We start from the raw sequence: 18,893 nt of genomic DNA on the forward strand, positions 1-18,893 counted from the left end.
TATGGTAGATGGCTATCTTATAGGACAGCACAACTCTAGACTTTTATGCCCAGGAGGTCAAGATCATAATTTGGATCCTTGTAGAGTCACAGATAAAACTGTTCAGGACCACATATTATATCTTAGGTAACAATGAGGACTGAGCAAAAAAGTGTGTACAGCTCTACCCATATGTGCTATGGTATCTGCAAATGTAGCAAAATGACTTTATTTGCTGATAAACTTCTTGATAGAGCTATCTGAGTTCTTTCCCTCACTTCTGGATCTGGGCTAGAACCACTGTTCATAGTCTGTGTTGGTAAAAAAAAAAAAAAAAATTTAAGAATTGTTTAACATTATTTCTGAGATATCTTCCATTCCATGATTGTCACTTCTCAAGTGTTTCCCTTGCATATCTTCAGTGCATGCGTTTGGTAACCATACACAGCATAGAAATAGGCTTTCTCTATTATGCAGCTATAAAGAAGAACAAAATTATGAACTTCGCAGCAACTTGGATGGACTTAGAGTCTATAATACTGAGTGATCTGTCACAGAAACAAAGAACTGAGTACCACATGTTCTCACTCATAAGTGGACCTTAAACAGTTATCATAATACTATAAGAAAGGGATTGGCAGTACTGGGAAACTGCCAGCGGAGGGGAAGTGGGGATTGGCAGTAGTGGGAAACTGCCACGGGTGGGGCACACTTCATCAACAAGGGTACCTGCAGTTCCTGCACAATGAACATTTGTATCCCTAACCCTGAATTGTACCCTACATCTTTAAAATTTAAAAAAAATGGTAAAAAAATAAATAAAATAAAAGAATAAAGTAGCATTTGCAAAGAAAAAAATAAAAAGAAATAGGCATTCCTTGAACTTAAGAAATGAAAAGTTGAATGAGCTTAAGTAAGTTAAAAGATCTTTATCTAACTATACTGTGAAATAACAATATAAGAACTTGGAATGTTTGACAAACAGGAAGTTTTCTCAGGTTGAAAATTATGTCCCAGACTTTAGCTTTCTTCCAGGTTGATTTCTGTTAGTGCTTTCTTGGATGTGGTGGACATGTCAAACATCCTGGAGAAGTGGTGATGAGCCTTACACCCATATCAGTGACATATAACTGACTCTGATCTAGATTGTGGAGCTGGATTCTGAATAAATGCCAGGACCTGGTGCTTCAGAATTCATACAAAGAAGAAGTCAGCCCTGTTTTTCACTATGTCTTGCTGAGAAATGTATCTGTACTTCTACTTGCTTTTAGTAAAACATGTAAGAGATTAATTTCAATCGTCTTCAAGTTAGTGTACTAATTTTATAAATGACAGCATTTCTTGAACACTCTGCATTGGAACCATAAAATATAACATTTTATATATAAGGACAAGGGAAAGAGCTACTATATTAGTTATGAGAAATCCCTACTACAGCAAATACTATCAAATTGAATTTAATAGCAGTTAGGACTTTAGTGCTTACCTGCAATATCATCATAATAGAAAGTACTTTTTAAAACTTTGGGTAAAGTTTTATTACACAAAGGTTGTCATATAATTGGATGTCTCTCTACTTTGTACATAGTTCTTCTAACTCTCCACAGAGAGCTGCCTCTAAACTTTTCATCTGGTGGTGACAAGCACTAAAATCCTAATTTGACAGAATAGTAATAAAAATGCCTCAGTGATTTAAGTTGAACGCAGTACATTAATTAGTACATGGTTCTTGCACCTAATATCAGGAAGGTACACATGTATTTTTGTAAAACTGCAAAATAAATTATCCGTAGGCATGGACAATGACAGCAGTAAGTCATTATATATTGTCAACTGAAACCAGTAATTGATGGTTATACTGACCTTGTTAATCAGTCAGCTTTTTCTTCAATCATTTCTTCAATTGACGTCTTTGAAGTTATTGAGGAGGATACTGCCTTGAGTTTCCTGTCGCAGTTCAATAATGATGGTAAAGACGATTCTAGGATTTAGGACATGCCACCATCCCTCCCATCTCCCATCCTAAACACCAGTGTTCTTCTCATCTTTGGGAATTTCTGTGACCATAACTTCTGCCATAGTTAACACAGAGGCCACTCCAGCAACATCCAAGAAAGCCATTCTTACAAACTTCAATAGGTCAATGATTCCTTTTATTTATTTATTATTGTTTTTTAAATTTTCAAGCAACAATTATTTAGAAAATAAATGTGAGAGAGAGAAAGTGGGGGAGATTCACCTCCCCAAGGGTAGGCGACGGGGCCAAAGCTCAGGAAACATGGTAGCCATAGCTCAAAGAGCCACTTGGAGCAGGAGAGGTTAAAAACGCAATGGTCCAGAATTTCTATTTCTAAACAGCAGATAATCAGGGGATAGTGCAAACATAGCCCCCCACTACCACAAATCATGCAGTCAAGTTTTCCACATCTGGGGAAATCACAGGGGTCAGCATATTCGGAGTGCAATGGATAAGCCTCGCCCCGGGAAAACCACCTTCATGATCATGGTATCTCCCCTGCCAGGTAAGTATCAATGATTCTTTTTAATACCATATTGATAAAATCTCCGATCATAGCATCATAACCAACTTCTGAGGAATTTTGCATAATTCTCTCAACTAGCAAAGATCTTTGAACATCTTACTCTTGGCAATAGTCATTGCAGTAATTTTGAGTGTTCTTTTAATAATTTCCATGCCAATTTCTTGATCTTCATTAGCTGGAGCTATTGAGTCCAAGGCTGGAATGCACTGAAGCAGAGCACAGCCCTCACCCAGAACAATGCCTTCTTCTTCTGCTGCTCTTATAGCACTAAGGGCGTCTAAAACCCTGACTTTCTTCTCATTCACTTTGACATCACTTGTCCCACCAACCTTTAGCACAGCTACTCCATCTGAGAGCTTCACCAGATGTTCATTCGGTTTCTCCTTCCCTTATTCACTATCTGTGACATCTCACTGCTCAATGATTTCTTGAATATGTTTCTCAATGTAAGCCTTGCCATCTTTTCCTTATAAGAGCATATCATCCTCTTTGTTCACAATGACCTTTCCAACTTTTCCTAAGCCATGAAGCTGAACATCCTCAAGGTTTAGGGTCAGCCCCTCTTTTCCAACACTGCACCACTAGTTGCAATAACCATATTTTTAAGCAGATTCTTTCTTCTTTTTTTATTTTTAAAATTTTTTAGTTTTAAAGACGTGAGTGCACTTAGAGGTACAATTCAGGTATACAAATGTTCATTATGCAAGTAATCTTGTGGATACAAATGTTCATTATGCAAGTAATCTTGTGTCCTCTCTCCCCTGGCAGTTTCCCTCAACTGCCAATCCCAACCCCCTCCCCTGGCAGTTTTGCACTACTGCCAATCCCTTTGTTACAGTGTCATGATAATTGTTCAAGGTCCACTTATGAATGAGAAAACATGGTACTCTGTTCTTTGTTTCTGTGATAGATCACTAAGTATGATAGACTCTAAATCCATCCAAGTTGTTGCGAAGTCCATATGTTTGTCCTTCTTTATGGCTGCATAATATTTCATTGTGTGTATGTACCACATTTTTTAAATACAGTTCATCTTCAATGAGCAGCATGGTTGGTTCCATGTATTTGCTATTGTGAATAGAGATTCCACTAACATGTGTGTGCAGGTATCTTTTTGGCAGAATGATTTTTTGAGTTCCTCTGGATTTATTCCCAATAAGGGGATTGCTGGGCCATATGGAAGGTCAATTTCTAGTTCTTTCAGAAATCACCACAATGTTTTCCAAAGAGGTTGCACTAGTTTGCATTTCCACCATAAACTGATTCTTTCTATTGTCACCAAAGTCTGAAACTTTGACTGCTGCAACCTGAAGACCAACTTTTAGCCAATTCAGAATGAGTGCACTTAGAGCGTCTCCATCATCATCTTCAGCAATAATGGCCAAGGGCTTATGGTGTGCATTGGTAATTTCAAGAGCAGGTACAATGGACTGCATGCTAGAAATTTTTTTTCACTCCATAGAACATAGGCATCCTGGAATTTTTTACCTTTTGATGTATTAATAAAGTATGGAAAAATATAGCCTTGATCAAACTTCAAGCCTTCGATAATTTCTGACTCATCATTCAGTGTTTTTCCATCCTTTGCTATGATGCCACCCTTTCTTCTGACCTTTTTCAATGTATCGGAAATGGTGTTGCCAATTTCTTTGTCTTCATTTGCCAAAGTCATAACAGCTTGAGCAATTTCTTCAGGGGTTGTCACAAGTTTGGACTGTTTTTTTTTTCCTTTAGAGATGAGGTCTCGCCAAGTTGCCCAGGCTGGTCGCAAACCCCTGGGCTCAGGCAATCCTCTCACGTTGACCTTCCAAATTGCTGGGTTTATAGGATTGAGCCACTGTGCCCGGCTGGACTGCTTCTTAAGTTCAGCAATGGCAGCATCAACAGCTACTATTTCTATATCCTTATCTCTTTTATTAAAAGTATTACAAGTATCTCCTTAACTGGATATCAAATGTACACAGCACTGAGCAAAATGCAACATAAAGATATAAAGAATACATGCAAGCCAGGCTCGGTGGCTCAGCCTGTAATCCCGCGCCTTTGGGAGGCTGAGGTGAGTAGATTGCCTGAGCCCGCGGGTTCGAGACCCGCCTGGACAGGGAGACCTCATCTCTACAATAAATAAAAAAATCAGCCGGGCATGGTAGCGCTTGCCTGTAATTCCGGCTACTCGGAAGGTTGAGGCGGAAGGATTGCTGGACCCCAGCAGGCAAGGCTGCGGTGGCCGGGAGCGGCCACTGCGCTCCAGTCTGGGTGACAGAGTGAGACTCCAACTCAAAAAAATAAAAAAATAAAAATAAAATAAAGAATACATGCAACTTTCCTTCCCATAAGTAATTTAGATTGCATCTGGAGAGATAACCCTGCATCTATGAAGGACCATAAGGGATTGAAAACTACTCACCAACCACACTGAAAAGCCAGGGCGTCTTGACCCTCAGAAGGAAAAAATAATCTCACTGAAGATTCATGATGTAAGACTGATGGCTGGGAAGTAACTACAGAAAACCAGGCCAATATATAGTGAGTGACTGGAAGAGGCTGCCCTAAACCTCTAAGGTTGTCTATTTTGCAATAATACCTCATTTAGGCAAAGAGAGTCTGGGACACAAGGCTGCAAAGGTGACAGATCCTGACAAAAAGCTCTCAACAAAAGCTGGACATCTCTGGGGCTGGATAGGTTAGCTCCAGCTCTTCAGTGGAACCTATGCCCACAAGTGACAACACCCTCAGCTGGATATCATCTGCTAAGAGGAAACAAAGAGCTACACAACCTCAGAAGCAACACAGGGATCTGGTGATTGGACCTGAATTAAGCAGTGCGGGGCCATGGAATTCTCAGCCAAATACTTCTGGGCCATTTGAAGCTGCAAGTTATTTTATTTTATTAACTGCCTTTCAGAGAATGTACTGGGCCATGTTTGATCATGTCTTAGTAGGGATCCTGCTCTGACCCTCAACCTGGATAAAAAGGTCGGGCTACTCCTAATGGAGTTTTATGTAGCAACTTTTGGGGTCGTATCTTTGCATTGTGAGTTGCATTCTTAATACAGTATATTCACAAAGTCATGTTCTTGAGGTAAGAGAAGGCAGGAGGTGAAAGCAGATAAATATGGCTGGGCATGGTTTTATGCACGTGTGGTCCCAAACTACTTGGGATGTTGAGGTGAGAGGATCACTTGAGTCCAGGAGTTTGAGGCTACAGTGAGCTATGATCGCACCACCGCACTCCACAGAGCAAGACCCTGTCTCTAGGGAAAAAAAGGAAAGAAAGTAGCCAAGGTCTTAGGAAATGCAGGAACTGAGGACTATGAAACAAGAGAGTGGCCTTGATGAATAATAAAACCTTAGAGAATAAACAAAAGAAAAATATTATGCTTATCTGAAAATGACAGATGTTGAAATATACAATAGCAGAGAGATGAAAATATAAAAACATGTTGATTCTCAAATCCTTTATGTTTGAGAACTAAGGGACACCAGTGAGACTGTCCACATGGCAATACAGCTTTGAAATGTTGAAAACTCCTACAAACAATTATTTTCTTTACTCATGCAATTGCCTGTATTGCTGCCTTTTCCACTAAATTAGTGAATAGACATTTGTCCCAAGTGTTCTTGACCCACAGCCTTTGTTGAGATCCCTGAGAAGTAGGGAGGAAGAATTAGGGGAGGGGGAGAGTAACATAAAGTAGTATATAGAAGACAGCATAATTCTCAAACCAATTAAATATTTTTCAAAACTTTTGTATATGAATAGAGAATAGTGTCTCACTATGTTGCCCAGGCAGGTCTTAAACTCCTGGCCTCAAGCAAACCTCTTGCTTTGGCCTCCCAAGGTGCTGGGCTTACAGGTGTGAGCCACTATGTCTGGCCTCAACTAAATATGTTTCTGTCCCCAGACATATCCCAAATCATGGAGCCCAACCCAAGTACATTTTTGAGAAAGCACCCAGCCTGTGCAAAACTCAGAGCTAAGAGCTCTCCTGTGTACTGCCCTCTCTTTCCATATTGGGGCTATTTGACACTATGTGTTCCTACTGCCCCTAATATTAGGAGAGTACTGCAATTCTCTAGCCAACTTTTTATATCTGAAATGGGATCAAAGTGAAAAAAAATAAAGAAAACATCACAAGTTAGATTTACTTGCTGACCAACAAGAGGAAATAATGGCACTGGATTAGTCAAGATTCTTTTGGCCGAAGTGATAGATCCCCAACACAAACTAGCTAAAGCATAAACAAAAAATTAGTCAATGATACTGGTGTGTCTTATGGAGTCCAAGGAGAGAAATGAAGCTGAGTCTCAGAAAGGAACAGATTCTGCATCTCAAATCCTCCTGCTGCTCGGCTAACTGGACATCTGCTTCCTTTCTTCCCTTCCTCAGTTCAGCAGGCCCTGAATGCTACCTTAACTGCGACCTTGTTACTGCTCCAAGCACAAAAATCCCCAACAAAGGCCTAACAACTCTTGATTTCCCCCAAAGCCTTGACATACCAGCAAGGAAGGAGGGTACGTGCTGATTCTGAAATCCCTGATGCTCCTGGATGGCTACTTTTCCCTCTCCTCCTGGAGACCCTGGAAACTGCAAGCCTTCTGACAATACCCTGCAAGGCTTCTGAAGGAATCTCTGTGTTTTCGTTTTCTCTGCTTGCTGAAACCTTACTTATGCTGCAGGGTCCAGCCCAAATCTGTGAAACTCTTCCACCTCAAATTAACATCTTCTTCCATCCCCAGCACTTTGTCTACACTGCAAAGTATGCTATTCATCTTTTAAACTCCTCTCTTACCAGGGGCGGTGGCTCAAGCCTGTATGTAATCCCAGCACTTTGGGAGGCTAAGGCGAGAGGATTGCCTGAGCTCAGTGGTTGCCTGAGCTCAGTGCCCAGCCTGGGCAACTTGGTGAGACCTCGTCTCTACAATAAATTTAAAAATAAACTGAGTGTGGTAGCATGTGCCTGTAGTTCCAGCTACTTGGAAGGCTGAGGTGGAAGGATTGCCTCAGCTCAGCAGGTCAAGGCTGTTGTGGCCATGAGTGTGCCACTACACTCTAGCCTGGGCCACAGAGTGAGATTCCAATTAAAAAAAAAAAACCAAAAAAAAAAAACAACCAAAAACTGGAAACAGCCAGCCATAGCACATAAGTATGTACCAAATCAAACCAAACTAATAGACTGCCAGGCCCCTCAGGACACCTCATACAAATTATGGCAGCATTGACAGATCTAGTGATTGCCCCACAATACTTGTATCCACACTATTATTTTAAATCATCAAGGAGGCAGCCATTACAACAAGCAAATCCATTCTTCTAGATAGAAAAAGAGGTAAAATAATGACCCAAATTAACATTGAAATTTGTTGGTCATGGTGGTTCACACCTGTAATACCAGTTCTTTGGGATGCAGGGAAATCACTTGGGTCCAGGAGTTCAAGAGCAGCCTGGGTGAAATAGCAAGACTCTGTCTCTACAAAAAAAAAAAGACACGACATAGGAGTGTTTTGCCTTGCTCCAGTTTTCTCATTTATGTTAAATATCTAAGCAAACTTCAGGCATGGTAGCTCATGCCTGCAATCTCACCACTTTGGGAGGCTGAGGTAGGGGGATCACTTGAGTTTGAGGCCAGTCTGGGCAGCATAGTGAGACCTTATCGCTACAAAAAAATAAAAAAAATTAGCCAAGCATGGTGGTACATTCCTGTAGTCTCAGCTACTCAAGAGGCTGAGGTAGGAGGTTCTCCTGAGCCTAGGAGGTCGAGGCTGTGAGATGCTATGATTGTGCCACTGTGCTCCATCCTGGGTGACAGAATGAGACCTTGACTCAAAAAAGAAGAAAGAGAGAGGGAGAGAAAGAGAGATCTAAGGGCCACCTTTTGTCTTTCAAAGTCCTGCATGGGCGCCCAGATTGCCAACTTCAAGGCACCGTTTGATCCCAACTTGATCAGGAGCCACCTCCCTCTTTGTCAAACTTAAAAGAATAGGATGTAGGAAAAAGCATCTTTCTTTTTATTTTTTGCCAAAGCTCTTCCTTTGAAATTTGTTTTTCTGCACTGTCTGAGAGTTTCTAGCGAGAAACAAAGGGAACTAAGACAGTCTAGCTCCAGTCTCCACCTTCACGATTCCCTTCGCTTCACCCAAATGGGTCAGTGCTGTGTTCTGCCCTCTTCTTTCCATACATTCCTACCCTGGCACCAGCTGCAAACAGGGTCAGAAATTGCCCCCAGGGAACCTCAAAGACAGCCAGACACTTTCTCCCCTTGATGGGAGGTGGGGTTGGAGGTACTTTTCCCTGACCAGGACTCTCTAGGGGGTCTGCTACCTTCCACTCTGAGCTTTACTTACTATTGTTCCCTGCACCTGAGGACCATACTGAAGACAGGGAATTAGTGCCCCACCCCCCACTCACCCAAAGCCATTGTGTTCAAAGGACCTCCTTTCCCTCAATGCTGCAAGCCCGAGGCCTAGGTACAGTAGGTTCCCTGGCACCGAATGTGCCTGGCACCGAATGCTTCACCTAGGGAAGTAGTATCCAGGGTGGGAGCAAATGTCACCTATTTGCTCCTGGAAAGTTTGACCCGGAGTGTTCTGTTTTGTCTTTGTGTCTCACAACCCAAGTGAAATTGCTTTTGTCTGAGACAGTACTTCCAATATTATGAAACTTTGTAGATATTAAGTAAGCACCACATAAGCAAAACTGTAGAGAAGGTACAGTTAGTATTTATGTTTTAATTTGATGGGTGTGTTGTTTTTTTGGCTTTTGGTTGAATCACAATCTGGCTATTTAGAAAAGAACAAAAAGGGAGTAGTTTCCTGATCCATTTGATAACAAATTCTGGGCCTCCACTCTTCCTCCTCTTCCATGGGATTGAATTTAAGGAGCACAAAATACTAGGTTTACATAGAAAATAGTACATTTTTAAAAACGCAAAGTAAAACTATTTTTAAAAATGAAAACTTAACTTGAAAGAGATTGTAGGTGTAAAGTTCCCTGAAGAAGCTTATTACATTTTTGTTCTTTCTTTCATTTTTGTTTTGGGTAAGAACAATCCAGGTTTCTCTTCAGAATATTAGTTTTGACACCAGTATTACCTGGACTTTGCATTCTCTTTCACCATCAACAAGCAATTAGGTTTTATATATATGTAAAGAGAAGATATTTTGTGGAGCATAGCTCAAGAGTACACTGCATTTCTGGAATTCTCTTTTCTTCCTTAAAATAATTTAAAAGTCCTACCTAAGGAAGCTACAATGATGGATGTGCAAAAGACTTAAGCTTCTTCATATGGTTCATTCCTGTAATGAGAAAAAAGATCATCATGGACTTTAAAGGAAAAAAAAAAGGATTTTCTGTTGGATTGGTCACTTCACAGAGTTTTATGTCCAAATTAATCTTAAATATTTAAAAGGAAATTACAGTCAAATATCACATGGACACGAAGTTTTCTTTGTAAACCCTCATCAACCTGGTCTATAGCTGGCAGTGAACTCATTTGTCTGTACCTGGCTCTACAAATTCACTTTTGAAATTTCTGAAGAACCAGTTAAAATGCTCCTCTATTATGTCCTTCCTGATGCTTCTTTGCCCCGGTCACTTCCCCATACACACACAGTTGCGACTCCTCCCCCAGCACTACAACCTCCCTCTGAATTGTTGATTCCAGTCTACCTCGTATTATGATCTTTTGTGTACTCCCAAACCACCTAGTAGACTATTTGTTCTTTGAGGGCCAGGACTATGTCTTACTCTTCCATTTTGCATCTTCCACTATACCTACCACTGTGACTGGTGCAGTAAAAAATAAATTAACTGGGCATGGTGGCACGTGCCTATGATCCCAGCTACTCAAGAGACCAAGGAGGGAGGATCGCCTGAACCCAGGAGTTCTAGGTTGCAGTGAGCTATGATCATTCCACTGCACTCTAGCCTAGACAATAGAGTGACACCCCATCTCTAAAAACAAAAAACAGGAAGTTCATGGAAAAAGAAATGAAATGCTTGTTGTATTTTTTTTTCTTTTTTTAAAACAATTTTTATTTTAAATATGTGGTGTACAATTTGGGATTATGTATACAGTGTTCATTATGCAGGTACTCTTGTTGATGAGGTGTGCGCCCCCTCCGGCAGTTTCCCACTATTGCCAATCCCTTTTTTATAGGATTACTGTAGTTGTTCAAGGTCCAGTTATGAGTGAGAACATGTGATACTCAGTTGTTTGTTTCTGTGATAGATCACTCAGTATTATAGCCTCTAAGGCCATCCAAGTTGCTGTGAAGTGAAAGACTAGATCTTTTTAAAAAAATTTTTTATTATAAAGATGTGGGTACATTTTAGGGTTAGGTATATAAACATTGATCATGCAAGTACCCTTGTTGATGAGGTATGCCCCTCCCACTACTTGTTGAATTTAACTGCAGAAAGGAAAAAGTTTTAGGAGAGACATGGTAACACAAGACGTTTGGCTTTGTCGTCTTTCTGCCTTTTTTTTTTTTTGAGTCGATGTCTCACTCTGTCACTCAGGCCGGAGGGCAGTGGCATGCTCACAGCTGCTGCAGCCTCTACCTGCTGCACTCAGGTGATCCTTCTACCTCAGCCTTCCAAGTAGCTGGAACTACAGGCATGTGCCACCATATCTGGCTAATTTTTCTTGATTTATTGTAGAGATGTGCTCTTGCCAAGTTGTCCAGGCTGGTTTGGAACCTGTGGGCTCAGGCAATCCTCTCACCTCAGCCTCCCAAAGCGCTGGGATTATAGGTGTGAGCCATCAGGTCCAAGCTTTCTGCCATTTTTAATAAACCCCAGCCCTTAGCTGCCCAATTCTGCCACAGAACACCCACCTGGGCATCTCATTGGGCCTGCTCATTGCCACCAGAGCCTGCAACTTTTGTGTTCATTTAGAGAAGCAAAACAAAAACCACCCATAACCCTTCTCCTCAGGTAGGATAATGGGGCATATCTTTCATATCTATAAATAGAATGAGTTTCATTGGCTTGCTTTCTAGAATGAAGGTGTCAGACAACCTCTGTACAGGGAGAGACAAAAACTCACCCAGTGCAGATCCTCTTTTTCCTATTTGTCATTTCAGTCACCCTTTGGTTTTGCACTAATAAGTTTCAGTAGGAACTCTTGGTCCTGAATTCAGAGGTTAACTGATCTCTTCTTTGAGTTCACAAAGCTGGCCTTCCTTTCTAAGCTCCTTCCCACTGATAGTGGCAAGAAGAGTATGGGGATTTGGGGAAAACCATATGTTATTCAGCATGTGGTTACTATTTGAAGCAACTCCAGACCTACTCAGCTCAGCAATGAGTGTGCTTTTGGAAGCAATAGCTGAGTAGAAGGGTTTCATTAAGAAGAGTTTGAGCCAGGTGTGGTGGCTTACACCTGTAATCTCAGTGCTGTGGGAGGCCAAGGTGAGAAGACCCTTTGAGGCCAAGACTTTGAGACCAGCCTGGGCAACATAGCAAGATTCTGCCTCTAAAAAATTTTATTTTATTTTATTTTATTTATTTATTTATTTTGAGTTGGAGTCTCACTCTGTCACCCAGACTGGAGTGCAGTGGCCACTCCTGGCCACCGCAGCCTCGACCTGCTGGGCTCCAGCGATCCTTCCGCTTCAGCCTTCCAAGTAGCTGGAACTACAGGCGTGTGCTACCACGCCCAGCTAATTTTTTATTTATTTTAGAGATGAGGTCTCGCCAAGTTGCCCAGGCGGGTCTCAAACCCGCGGGCTCAGGCAATCCACTCACCTCAGCCTCCCAAAGGCGCGGGATTACAGACTGAGCCACCGAACCCGACTAAAAATTTTATTTTTAAAATTAACCAGATATGGTGGCTTATGCCTGTAGTCCCAGTTATTGAGGAGGTTGAAGCAGGAAGATTGCTTGAGCCCAGGAGTTCAAGGCTGCAGTTAGCTACAATCATACCATGGCACTCCAGGCTTAGTGACAGAGTGAGATGTTGTCTCAAAAAAGAAAAAAAGAAGAGTTGTTAGCATCTAATATGGAGTACATCTGAGGCTTGGGCAGAAATCCGTACTAATGGGGTCATCCCAACAATGATGTACAATCATTTTCTTCCAAACTGTGGTGGGCAGCCTTTAGCAATGAGACTATGAGACTACAAGAAGCAGTGAGAGGGAGAGGGATCTGGGGAAAGGACTATTGAGTCTCTAATTTCCTCTCTGCCTTGTGTGGAAGCAGGTGTGTGTGTGTGTGTGTGTGTGTGTGTGTGTGTGTGTGTGTGTATAGGATGCTTGGTACTTAATAAGCTGCAGGATTTGAACACTTGCAGGTGGGAAGAGTCCTTAAGAAGATGGTTTGAGTCTGTCCAGAAATGGAGCATGTGGTGTTCAAGCAGTCTGTTCTCTAAATGAGACAAGATTATGTGTGTGCCCTAAAGTGGCAAAGCAAGTTCTGTCATGTGTAATTGTGCCTGCATATGTGTGTGTAATTTTTATTGAGAGCAGCACATTAACTGTGCTGATTGCTTTCGTTGGGGATGACGGAGCAAATGAAAGACGTTTCTGGGTGAAATGGCCCTTCTGACTCATCTCTTAGGTATCCAACTATTTCACTGATAGGTTGGGTCATCTCCAGCTCATCTCTTAATTGGTAGGGCAGAATCACAAGAAAGGCCTACAAAAATATATGGGAAGGGACAAGGAGAATTACCGAGAAAAAGGAACTCCTTTGGTCAAGAAAGTTCTGAAAGTTCAAGGACCCAAATCCCAGAAGTCTTTTTAGCACAACTCTGTTCCATTGGCTTGGTAACAGCTGCAGCCTCTTATCAGTTACAAGTTTTTGGGTTTTTTTTTACCCTTTTGCTTTTGCTAAAATTTAAAACCTTTAGAAATAAAAACCACCAAATATAAACAGAAGTAGAAAAAACGGTATGATTAGCTCCCATGTACCTCTCATTCAGCTTCAATAATTATCATTGAGGTTCCATCTGTACCCCCATCCACTTCAACAATTATTTTAAAACAAATCCCATATATGTGTGTGTACCTTAAAAACAAATACTCTTATTTAACATAAACATAATACCACTGTCACCTAAAAAATTAACAATTATCTCTTAATATCAAGGATTTAGTCATAGTTCAACTTTTTCAAATTGTCTTATTTATTTATTTTTGAGTTGGAGTCTCACTCCATTGCCCAGGCTGGAGTGCAGTGGCATACTCACAGCCACCCCAGCTTTGACCTGCTGGGGTCCAGTGATCCTTCTGCCTCAGTCTTAAGTAGCTGGAACTATAGGTGTGCGCTACCACGACCAGTTAATTTTTTAATTTATTGTAGAGATGAGGTCTCGCCATGTTGCCCAGGCTGGTCTCAAACTCGCGGGCTCAGTCAATCCTCTCTTGCCTTGGCCTCCCAAAGTGCTGGGATTACAGACTTGAGCCACCGCACCAAGCCCTAAATTTTTTTTATAATAGCCTCAAGGTTTTATCTATTGGTTGCATGTGGAAATATCTTGTTTTTATCTTTAAAAATCCATCAATAAGGTGGGTTTTGTGGTGCATGCCTGTAGTCCAAGCTACTCAGAAGGCTGAGATGGGACGATTGCTTGAGCCCAAGAGTTCTAGGCTGTAGTGTGCTATGATTAATCATACCTGTGAATAGCCACTGAACTCCAGCCTGGGCAAAATAACAAGACCCTAGACAGGTGTGGTGGCTCATGCCTGGAATTCCAGCACTTTGAGAGGCCAATGCAGAAGGATTGCTTAAGCCCAGGAGCTTGAGACCAGCCTAGGCAACATAGTAAGACCTCGTTTCTAGAAAAAATAAAAAAATAAATAGCAGGGAGTGGTGGTGCTTGCCTGAAGTCCCAGCTACTCAGGAGACTGAGGTAGAAGAATTGTCTGAGCCTAGGAAGTCGAGACTGCAGTGAGCTGTGTTCGTGTCATTCCATTCCAGGCTAGGTGAGGAAGTGAGAGCCCAACTCAAAAAAAAACCAACAAACAAGACCTCGTCTCTTAAAAAACCGTTAATAGGTGTGCATATATTGAGCACTTACTATGTACTCAGCATTGTTCTAAACACAATGAGGAGCTAAGTGTCCATGCTGAGAAAGGAGTGGCAAGAAAGTAAGAGGATCAAGTGGGTAGGAGGTGCCCAACTATGGAGGACACTTAGAAACACAGCAGAGGAGTTTAAACTTGATTTGGCAGGCAATGGAGAACGTTCAAATCTTTTTTAGCTTTGGGGTGGCAAGATGAACATCAGCTTCTCTAGTGAATGACTACATGACAGTGGCGATTCCCTTCAACTCTAATAATGCCTGGCCCCTTGAATAGCTGATATATCCAGTGAGGTAATGAGAGTTCTATACAAACCTCGGTTGTGATGATGAGGGTATAATGATTATATCTAGTTACAGAACTCTGCATTCATAGTCAACGAATTATAATACAGACAGTCTGCAAAGTAAGGGATATATAATTACAATTCAATACTCAATAAGAGGTTTTAATTAAAGGTTTTAAGTGCTAAATACAATTCAATACTCAATCAGAGATTTTAATTAAAGGTTTTAAATGCTAAAATAGCCATATGCATAGTATAATCCAAGAGCATTTTTGGTGGTCAAGGGAGACAATATGAAATAAATTAGCTTTGAAGACTTAGAAAATAAGAGTTTAAATAACATTTTCTAAAAATTCATTTGCATTTTTTGATTGTTTAAGTCTTAGTCAATAGCATAAGAGCTAAGTACCCAGACAAATACTATATAAAGGAAATGAAACTAGTTATTTTTAACTAAGTGTATTTTAAAATGAAACTAAGACCTCATTAGAGGTCAAGTTTTTGCAAAGATATAAAAATTGAACTAAAGCTGGCGGAAACATATGTGGTAGAAATTTGAAACACTTGTAATCTATGAGTCAGTACCTCTGGAATGTTGGAGAAGAAAGAATGGCAGTAATCACTCCAAGAGGACCCAAAGGCATGTCCTCTGTGGGCTGTTCCAAGTCTATTTTAGCAAGTGCACATGTCTCCAAAATGAAAGATGCTCTCCAAATGGTTGAAAGGCATCTGGATCATATACTGTTTGTCTTAAAGTCATTTAAATCCTTTGAATTCAACCAGATAGATCCTCCAAAATCTTTAGAAGAAAATCGTAATTTGCAAATTTTAGAAAGAAGTTTAGGGAAAAGACTGTAATAGGATTGGAGTTCATGCTTATAAATATTGTCATTATCAACCTTCAGTATTATTAAATAAAACTGATGAAGCCAGGCATGGTGGTTACAGTCTGTAATCCCAGCAACTTTGGGAGGCCGAGACAAGAGTATTGCTCAAGCTCAAGGGTTCGAGATCAGCCTAAGCAACATAGCGAGACCTCGTCTCTTAAAAAAAAAAAAAAAATCAGAAAATTAACTGGGCATGGTGGCTCATGCCTGTAGTCCCAGCTGCTCAGGAGGCTGAGGGTGGATTCTTCAACCCAGGAGTTTGAAGCTGTGGTGAGCTGTGCTTGTGCCACTGCACTCCAACGTGGGGGACAGAGTGAGATCCCAACTCAGAAATAAATAAATAAACAAACAAACAAACTGATGAATGTTCATAAAAATACATGGATTCTGACCACTAAGAAAGTGGAAAATGGCAAACAGACTATTTTTGGATTAGTTCATTTGTCTTGTTCAGTGATTCCCAGATGGACTCGCAAAGCTCAATGACAGGTTATACTCATGGCTAAGATACATTACAGCAAAGAATACTAAGCAAAAGCAGCAGGAAATGTGTGCACAGAGGAGTCCTGAGAGGAGTTCTAGGAGGTTCAGCACAGGCTTCTGATTTCCTTCTCCATCCAAAGCCATTCTAGGAGCACTTTCTCTTGGTAGGTCTACCTGGGATATATGTAGAACGTCTTTGCCCAGGGAATTCTCAGTTTGAATCTCAGGATCTCAGACCTTTTATAGGAGATAGGTCACAAAGTTACCTACTACAGAAGCAGTCATGACAACCAAAACTCAAGACCCCGACAATGAACCCAGGTGCCCATCATCACTCTTGATATTTATGCAAAACAACCTGACAAGCCAGTACAGCATGGTGCCTTGTTCCAAGTATATACAATAAAACTCTCAATCACAAACACGAAGATTTCAAGAGCCATACTTTGAGTTGTTGGCTAAAGGCCAATCATGGTTTTGATGGAGACATGGAAGGAGTAAGTGCACAGACCTGCTGTGTTAACTCTTTCATCATCAACATTCTGGAAAGAACCAAAGAAAGTGAGTTTGCAAGGTGATATTACCTACTGAGAGCATGCCTGGTATGTCTTCCCACCCTGCCTATCCCAGTGTTTCTCCCCAAGCAAGGAACTATTCTCCACTTCCTCTCCTGTCCTCATTTCCAGATCCCACATGTTCTTTACACTCTCAAGACACCAGGACAAATACCCAAGACTCCCATGCCCACGTGGTAGCCATCACTTGCACAGTCAGGACTGGCTGCACCATTCGTAGGGTCTGGTGCAAAATTAAAATACAAAACCCCTTAATTAGAAATGATTAAGAACTTCAGGATGACAGTAAATATTAACAAGAGTGAGGCCCTTCCTAGCCCAGGTCCCCGTGCAATTACAAAGGTTGCAAAACCCTGAATCCAACCTAGCATGCAATTCTTATCTTCTAGATGTTTGTCTCTCCCAGAAGACCGATCAAAAGCTAACTTGGTGAGCCTGAAGTCAGATGAAATAAATTTGAAGTTGCCAAGAAGGTATTTGTGGCTCCTTAACTTAGCGTGGTGGGTTTTCTACAATGCATGTTACACAGCTATGGGATGTGGCAAGTACACTTGCCTTCAAGTCACTCCTAGTTCTGCCCCTCACTGGCAAAGTGAGCTTGGAAAGTCACTTAGCTCCTCAATAAAATAGGAATGTTAATGATACCAGGTTTATGGGGCAATTGTGAATGTTGAAAGAGATAATGTACAAGAAAGACTTTTATAGACTAAAGTACTAAAGTACTATGCAAATATTAGCCTTCTCGCTGGGGATATTTCCATCTAGATAGCAAATACTGGTCTATCATTTCCTTTCCCTTGGACTGTACTGGAGACACATTCTTTTCCAATTTTGTTTTCTCTCAGACATAATGCTTCTGTTACTGCGGCATGACAACATAATCTCATATTTCCCCAATCACAAAATACAGGTACAGTTGCTATTTCAGGGGGCACTCATTATATCATCCAGGTTGAGTAACTTCTATGGATAGCTAATCTTAAGCACTTTATGTTTTGTCCCAATTAACTTCAATTTGAGAGTATCACTTTTAAAACTTGTCCCTAAATTGTCAGTCTGTCATGGTATAATTCTTGCAGTCCTCTATCTACAGAATACATTTCACTCTTGCTAATTCCGCAGATTCTTAACTACTGCTATGTGCACAAAAAGATCTTGATAAATATTTGCTAAATAAATGGATTAGTGAATGAATAAATGAAAGAAAGAGAGGATCAGAGTCTGGTGATACCAAAGGATTAAACACTAAAACTGGCGTATGATTGGCAAACATGGTTTCTTTGATGTCAGAGTAGTTCTCCTAGTTGCCACATAAAGACTTCAAATATACAAACACATCCCTGGCAGTCATAGCACTCCATTCCAGGAGAGATGCAGTCCTAGTGTGAGCAGCTGCCTGACTGATATGGAGTAGATAGGATGGAGAAAGCAGAGCCTTTTACTGGCCTGCACGCATTACCATTCCCTGGATGGGAATACTGCTCCAACCTTGGGGTTCTTCAATGTGTAAAGGGATCCTTTCAAGGCCACTGGCTGGTATAAGATCACTCTAGGAAGAGCCAGTCTGGCCGTCTGTGATCTTTTCACTTCTTGATTTTCCTTTTTACATTTCCCCCTTTTCTTCCTTTCACTATATGTGAGAGGGAACCCCCCACAAACTGGAATTATCTTTTGGAGGACAGGCCTCTTGTAATACAGACTTCCATGCTAGGTAAGTGTTCTAGGAATTCATCGGCATCAGTGTACCAGCTTGCGTTGTTGGAGAAACTGCTTTAGGTTTCAGTGATTTTTCTTTTTTGAATTCTTTCAAGGCATTTGCCCATTTCACAATGGGTGATTTATGAGTGCACCTGTTCACACTGTGCTGAGCGTTCAGCACTTTTTGACCAAAAATGACATGACTCCCATGTCCCACCCTCTGTATTTACCTGATCTTGCCCTGAGTGACTTTTTTGTTATTGTTTCCCTGGATGAAAAGTCTTCAAAGGGAAACATTTTGCCAATGTGGAAGAAGTGAAACAAAAAATGGCAGAAACACTAAAAGGCATCAAAACTGATGAGTTCAAAAACTGTTTTGAGCAGTGGAAAAAGTTGCAAAAAAAAAAAGTGTCTTGCA

General features: G+C 41.0%; 1 pseudogene; it reads right to left on the bottom strand.

Annotated features, from left to right (window-relative positions):
- Nucleotides 1-2,001: 2,001 nt before the first annotated feature.
- The window catches only part of LOC103266622, a 40,272-nt pseudogene continuing 23,380 nt past the window's right edge, over nucleotides 2,002-18,893 (bottom strand).

This window comes from Carlito syrichta, unplaced genomic scaffold (assembly GCF_000164805.1).
Source record: "Carlito syrichta isolate Samal-C Ts95f unplaced genomic scaffold, Tarsius_syrichta-2.0.1 Scaffold307249, whole genome shotgun sequence".
NCBI lineage: Eukaryota > Metazoa > Chordata > Mammalia > Primates > Tarsiidae > Carlito > Carlito syrichta.